Source organism: Sciurus vulgaris (assembly GCF_902686455.1).
Source record: "Sciurus vulgaris genome assembly, chromosome: 10".
Lineage (NCBI taxonomy): Eukaryota > Metazoa > Chordata > Mammalia > Rodentia > Sciuridae > Sciurus > Sciurus vulgaris.
Genome location: NC_136470.1, coordinates 128075434 through 128081433, shown reverse-complemented (window position 1 = coordinate 128081433; position 6000 = coordinate 128075434). Strand labels below are relative to the sequence as shown.

General features: G+C 41.0%; 1 protein-coding gene across 5 annotated transcripts in view; it reads right to left on the bottom strand.

Annotated features, from left to right (window-relative positions):
• Positions 1 to 348: 348 nt before the first annotated feature.
• The window catches only part of ZBTB38 (zinc finger and BTB domain containing 38), an 86062-nt gene continuing 80410 nt past the window's right edge, over positions 349 to 6000 (bottom strand). For 3 of the 5 annotated variants that reach the window (XR_013757222.1, XR_013757230.1, XR_013757231.1), the window contains one exon: positions 363 to 2338. The gene's annotated coding sequence lies outside the window, so the exon portion shown is untranslated. Of the gene's footprint in view, positions 2339 to 2611; positions 2771 to 6000 lie in introns of all 5 variants that reach the window. The other 2 variants (XR_013757228.1, XR_013757229.1) reach the window with 2 other exon arrangements.

Here is a 6000-nt window from a genome sequence, read left to right as displayed (position 1 = left end):
GGTTACATCTTTGAGGGTGAGAACGGTCCCATCCCTGAGAGTTTTGTGTCCACCTGCTGTTGAAGCTGCAGCCACGGGCCACATGGCTTGGAAGGGCCTGCTTGGGTTCCCTGATGCCTTGGTCCCTGGTCTGACTGCTGCTGCCGACCCCACATCCTCCAGTTGGCTCCTCCCTAGAACATGAACCGTGTGACTCACCTTTTCCTCATGATGGCAGATGTAAAGAGGCCTACTGGCCTTTCTTTGGCGCAGGTGGGTCCAGTCTATTCTACAGTGATCCAGTGAGCAGCCCCAGAAATTCTAATTCAGCCCTTGTCCCTGCATAACCATGCTGCAGGGACTCCAACCTGCAGGTAAACACCCAAGTCCCAAAGTCGAGGGCTTCAGAAGCCCTTGGCCTTTCCCCACCACCGGCCCACCCTCCTGTGGCCGACAGAATCAGGAGTGAGTGAGACTCGCCTCTGACACTGGCCTCTTCCCTCCCTCCTCCTTCTTGCCCAAAAGACCATGAGGCCAGAGGGGTGGGCTTTCTTCTTTCTCTCCCGTCTGCTCCAGGACTTCCCTTCATAAATCTCCCTGAGCCAGTTGGCTCTTAATATGCCAAGAAGAGGGATAAAGAAACCTAGAACATTTTTCTCTCTTTCTTAGAACCCTTAGCTTTTCAAGCGACTTTCTAGCTGAAAAGTCCTAAAATTCCATTTAGACGCAAATACTTTGCTTCCCTGACTCCTGTTTCATCTTCCCATTCTTCTGGAATGATTCTCAGCCTCCCTGGAGAAGTAGCAGGGAGAGTCAGTATTAAGAAATTAAAACAGAGGAAGCCTGTTTGGATATTTTGAAACTGTACTACCACCGTGACATGCAGGACAATTTACCAACTGCATATCACGTTATAATGTAGTTGTCCCATTGAGGCTACAGTCTGTCCAGTCAATGGCCAGAAGAAGTGTAGGTCCCCAGACAGGAAACCAGGCTCTGAGGGCAAGCTTGACAAACAGGAGAAAGGGCGCTTTGCCATCCTGGAGATCTGGAACCTCAGAACGAGGACAGTCACCCAGGGGTGGGCTAATTCTGTCTCCCAACTGGAGTAGGCCAGGCTCTTCAAAGGGGATTTCTTCATTGGGTCATGCTTCCTCGACTCTACAATCCAAAAGATTAGTGTAATAAAACCTTTTTAATGGGAAGACCAACATAGGAATAAAAATCTTTCATTTTTGCCAAGTAAGAATGTTTAAAACAAACCACTATTTACCTGTTTGTATCATCTGTGGATCTTGGTGAGTTTGCTTTAAGGAAGGCATCATTTACTGACAGGAGGGAAAGCCACCTGAGACGCCTGGAATGGCGTGAACAAAGACCTGGATTGGAGGCAGGGAAGGAGATGTGCAATGTCTAGTCCAGGGGTGGTAGGTATTCTCCTTGGCCTCCAGGGACCATGAAGGCAGGACTAAAAGGAGGCTGGAGGTTGTCATGGAGATCCTTAAGTGGCAGATGAGAAACTAGAACATCAGTTTTGAGAGAGCGAAGCTTCTTGCTCTTTCAAGGAAAGGAAGCTGATACAAAAAGTGCCATGTCTGGGAATTTAAGTCAGAGGTTCTGCACAGCTTCTCATGGACTCAGTGCATTTTGAGGAGATGTGTTAGAAGAAGGAAAGTCATTTAGGAATCTATCCCAGCCTTGAGCCTAAGGGTAATATTTGATGGGAAATTAAAGGGTCACTTTTTCTGTACCTGTTTGTTACTGCTTCTATTGGTGACCGCAAAGAAAGGGGTGATTTAAGACTGTCACAAATACTTATAGTAAACATTTTAGACAATTCCTAAGTCATCGTCACAGAACGTAGTGCATGTTTATTCCAGGCCCTCTGCCATGATTCACCTTGTCTTATATCTGCATTCCTGTCTGTCTTTTCCTCTGGATCACTTGCTACAAATTGTGGTTATTTTATTATCCTGAGCATTTCAGTAATGTCTGTCCCCCTCAGCCCATCAAACTGTAATCTGCATAAGAACAGGATCCACTGTTTTCCTCACTATTATATCTCAAGCACCAAGCCTGGGCCCCACATGTGGTAGGTACTCAATACCTATTTGTTGCCTGAGTAAATCAGCCAATGAATAAATAAGTAGCTAGCAGAAGTAATGACATCATCCTCATCGAGTACTCCTTACTACATGCCTTCCTGCTGGGGGTCCTGGGTTGTTTGTTCATTAGGGTGAGCTTCTCAAAGGCCTCCCTTAAACACAGACAAATGGATGTGCACACTGCTAACGGAAGTGGTCTTGGTGGTTCCTGACGGCGTGCTTTCCCCTGAAGCACGGTGCTAGCACAGCGCCACCTGTTGGAGAAAACAGAAAGTACAATATTTTTTGTACAATCACATTTTCTCTTTACAAATAATCTGGTCTAAATGTTGTAGATCTAGAATCTTCTTTGGTATTTAAAAACGTTTACGTTTGGCTTCATTTCCTGTTAAACTTAGGCCGTTTTCTTACTTTTCGTCTCTTAAGCATTAGTTTGTTTCACATCATTTCAGATAAAGGAGTCATGATAACCTGTCGAACTTCAGTTATACAAAGTAGCTGGTGAATGGAAATATTAATAGACCTACCCTATGAGCCACGTAGGGATCTCTTGAAGATACAGGCATTTGTGATAGGAATACACTCTATGGCCAGGTGGGGTGGTGCACACCTGTCATCCCGGTGACTCGGAGGCTAAAGTAGGAGGATCGCAAGTTCAAGGCCAGCCTCAGCAACTTAGCAAGACCCTGTCTCAAAATTGAAAAAAAAGAAAAAAGAAGTACCCTGTATAATGATGGCATGGCAATGCTTTCATTGATGAGATTATTGAGAAGAAACTTCTAGAACATGCAGCTCTTCTGTCATTATTATAAACATTTTTTATACTAGGAAACATGAAAATAGCAGCAGTAGACTTGTGACTAAAGATGCTAGTGATCATGCTTCATGGGGCTCCTGCACTTTTAACATCTCACGTGAAATGCGTAGGCCCTCCGGGCCTCCTTACCCATTTTAGGAGGAACGCTCATTAATCCACGTTGAACTCTCCTGTCTCTCACGGAGGTTCTGTCACGTCAGTGTTGGCTCACTTGTCTCCTCTTCTGGACAGATGACCAAACTATCTAAAGTCCTGTGTTTTGGGTTTTTGATATTTCACTTTTTCTTTTCTCTCCTGATTACTGGTTCCCTGACAGCAGTGGAACCCCCTTATAATCCTTTTATCTGGGAATGTGGGTGAGACTGTTTACTTCTTACTGATTTCTTAGAAAAAACTTCTATATTAACTACGTGGCCCATTTGTATGTGCTGTAATGTGCTGCTATTGTCTCCTAGTCTGTGTGTGTGCGTAGCCTTGTGTGGTTTCAAACACACAGAGATGTCACACTTCACGCTTCCGTACTCGGTCTTTGCCTTTGTGGGAATTTCTATCATCACTCTGGTGCTCGGAACACCCTTCTTGTTTTGGATAACAGACACAGATGTACTTGTTTTTAACTTTGTTTTTCTGATGCTATTTTTCCAGACTCTCTAATTCACTTCAGATTTACTTTTGTATATTTGAACCAAGCATTACATGTTGGCTCCAAATAGACAATAACCTCCACAGTTCGCTCAACAGACTGTTCGCTTGTCCTTGCTTTCTGTTCCTTCCTTTGTTATAAATGAATTAATCTTACACATGAATATAAATTTTATAGCTTTCTTTTTTAGTTGCCTTAGGCAGCTTGCTGATTTATTATAGTAATACCACACATTTTTAACCACAATAACTACTTAATACCTTTCAATGTTCAAATCTTCTGTATTACTATTTCCTTTGGAATTTCTCATACCTATTCTTGTTTGTTTTTTCTTCCAGATGAACTATTAAAATCATTTTGCCATTTCCCAAGTTATAACTTTTAGGATTTTGATTTACCCCTTTCCATCCTATTCAACAATTTTTAAAAAAATAATTGAATGAAGAAGTTAATAATATTGACCAAATAAAAATGGCAGCAACATTTATAAATGAATAACTTCTTATATTTGCAAGGCACTTGAAACTTTAATATTATCTCCTTTCACATTGTCCATCAAGGATCTTCAGAATACTTGAACATAAGAAAGCTGTGACAAGTGCAAAGAAAGGAGAAGAATCTCTAATACAAACCAGGAAGAGACCAGGCTGGTAGAGGTTCAGAATCTCCTTAATTCAAATCAGAAAATTAAACGTCATATAAAATGTTAAGGCAGAGATTGGGAAAGGGGCACATGGGTTATTTAAAAAGTCATGGACTTAGCGCCACACTATAATGGGACACTGCATCTAACTGGCAGGGGTTTGGCATCTGAGTCAAGTGTATCCGGGTTCTGGGTCTGTGCTTTGAGGATCTGAGAGCGGCTCTGGGCTGGGTAACTAATAGCCTTTGCAGAAAAAAAGTTTGAGCATGATAAAGTAAATCAGTCATACTATTAAAACCTGAAGTAACTATAAATTTTATAATCATGATAATCTCTAAATGTCTGTCATTTATATTATTGGAAAAAATTAAGAAATTTTAAATAAGAACTATTAAGGTCATTTAAGTTGGTGAACAGAGTTCGAATGTTAAGCAAACTCAATTTGTTACACCTATAAGTTGTATTTAACATATTTATTATTTCTTAATGAATTGAGTAGGATTTTGTTTGTTAAATTTATAACTGTTCTGTGACAACAGAAATGCTTACGAGGATCCAACATTAAATTGGTAAATGTCATTTAAAATGTCTAAATGTCATTTAAAATGTTTAAAGTAGCTGCATCAATTTGTATGAAAAGGTATTTGCTCAGAGGAACATACTCTTTTAAATTTATAAGCTAAATGATCATTATTATTATTATTTTATATATAACAAAAAAAAATTTTTTTTGATCAGTCCTGGTATTGAACCCAGGTCCTCATGCATGCCAGGCAAGAACTCTACCACTAAGCCACATCCCCAACCTGATAACATACTTTTATATATACTTTGGAACAAATGTACTTATGAATAAAATAACCGTGTCTGCAGGTCGACTTTCTTTCCAAGCTACAAGGTCTGTGTTGGATGTTAACTCCATTAGCAGTAAGATAACTAACTCATTCAGATATTCTCCGGACAGTTTCAGTTTAAAAACTCAAAAGTCCTGAATCCCTGGGATCTTGGCAAGCCGGATGGTTTGGTCACCCTTATTGACAGACACACAGTCCCATCTGATCTTCAAGAGCCGTGGCAGCCTGCTGTGAAATGAGTAGGTGGAGACATCATCCTCACTAAGAGAGCGGCGAGTGGCTTCAGAGAAGTCAAGAAGGCCTGGCCAATGCCATCCTTAGTTTATAGTTACCGCCTTCCTTCCAGTCTTTCTCCACTTTGATTGGTTGGTTTATTTCTGAGATTTTTTTTCCCCACCCCTCCCCCACCCCTCCCCCACCCCAAAGAGAGAACTTGGTTCCTTCCTTTTGGAATGAATGTGATCATTTCTATTTTTAGGTTCCTGATCTGAAGAGGCCCATGGCCTCGGATTAACTTCAGCTGAGGTTCTCTTCAGCTCCTCTGTAGAAACGCTCAGGCACTTGCCTCAGCCTTTGTAGGATGGACGAACTGGACATTAGGAGGATGCTCCGGATGTGAATTACTGGGCATTGTTATCATTTTTCTGATTATTTGAAATATTTTACTTCTTACCATTTAACTTTTATATCAGTTTTATTGAAAGATAATTCACGTTTTAAAGTATGTAATTCATTGTTTTTTTATACTGTATATTCACAGTTGTACAATCATCACCACAATCAATTTTATATTTTCTTTGTCCCCCAAAGAACCCCTAATCCCATAAGACCCATGAATCCACTCTCCATTTCCTTTATCCGCCTCTTGCCCCACCTCAGCTGCAAGCAATCAGTAATCTACTTCCTGTCTCTATAGATTTGCCTTTTCTATGGCTGAATGATATTCCATTTTGTTTACA